A 1,421-nucleotide genomic window follows, 5' to 3' on the forward strand; every position below is an offset into this window, starting at 1 on the left:
AACAAAATTAACCTATAAAAGGTAAGAATTAAAAATTTAAAAATAAAATTATAAATTATAAACAAATAAATAGTAAGAAAAACATATTTCAAAAAAACGTAAAAGAACAAATTATCTTGTAAACTATAAAAGAAAATTGAAAAAAAAAACTATAAAATTAAGTAAGTAAAAATAAAAAAATTTAAAAAAACATTAACAAAAAACTAAAACAAAAAAATGAAAATTAAAAACAAGCTAGATTTAAAAAGAAAAAAGAAAACAAAAAACCATAAAAAAAAAATTAAAAACTACTAAAATTAAGATTAAAAATATTAAAAAAAACCTAAAAAAAATATACTCAAATTAAAATACAAAAAATAAACAAAAAAAAAAAAACATTTAAATTTAAAACAAAATATATATTTTTTTATTAAAAAAGATAAAAACATTTAGATTTTTTATTAAAAAAAAAGCATTTCAAAACAATTAAAAAAATTTTATTTATTTAAAACAAAATAAAAAAATATTATTTTTTTAAAAATAAATATTATTTTTTTTAAAACAATATTTATTTATTATTTTTTTAAATCAACCCTCCTGGTGCTCGTGGTGGCGCGGCCCTAGGCGGAGGGGATTCATCCAACTTTCTCACCCCAAGGCCGTGCCACCATAGGCAGGCGGGCGGTGGGAGGGCGTAGAATCAATTTTTTTGTTTTTTTAAATAAAAAAAATTGTTTAATTTTTTTTTTTTAAATTTATTTAAAAAAATAAAAAATATGTGTATAAACTAACTAAAGTTTTTTTTTGTTCTTCTCATATATATATATATATATATATATATATATATATATATAAAATTAATTTTTTAAAATAAAAAATTCTATTTAAAAAAACAAAAATCAAAAGTTTGTTATTTAAAAAATAAAAATATGCAATTTTTTTTTAATAAATAATATTTATTTACCAAAAAATGTTATTTTTTATTTTTTTAAATAAAAAAAACACACACACATATATATATATATATACAAAATTTTCATTTTTCTTTATAATTTGAGTTTATTTTTGTTTATTTTTTATTTTTTTTAAATGTTTTTAATCTTAATTTTAGTAGTTTTTAATTTTTTTTTTTGGTTAATTTTGTTCTTTTAATCTAGTTTGTTTTCAATTTTCAATTTTTTAATTTTTTCTAGTTTTTGTTAATGTTTTTAAAAATATTTGTGTTTTTACTTACTTAATTTTATAGTTTTTCAATTTATTTATTTATTTTTCCAAATTCTTTTATGGTTTATGATATATATAATATATATATTTTTATGTTTTTTTTTTTGGCTCTTTTAAGTAATCAACATTTAAAAAAAGAAAAATAAAACAACTTAAAAATTCATTAAGTAATCATGATTTAAAAAAAAAATTGGACATAATAAATTTTAAACTGTGAA

This window comes from Pinus tabuliformis, chromosome 3_1 (assembly GCF_031772625.1).
Source record: "Pinus tabuliformis cultivar Carrire ecotype Pingquan chromosome 3_1, CPIR1, whole genome shotgun sequence".
NCBI lineage: Eukaryota > Viridiplantae > Streptophyta > Pinopsida > Pinales > Pinaceae > Pinus > Pinus tabuliformis.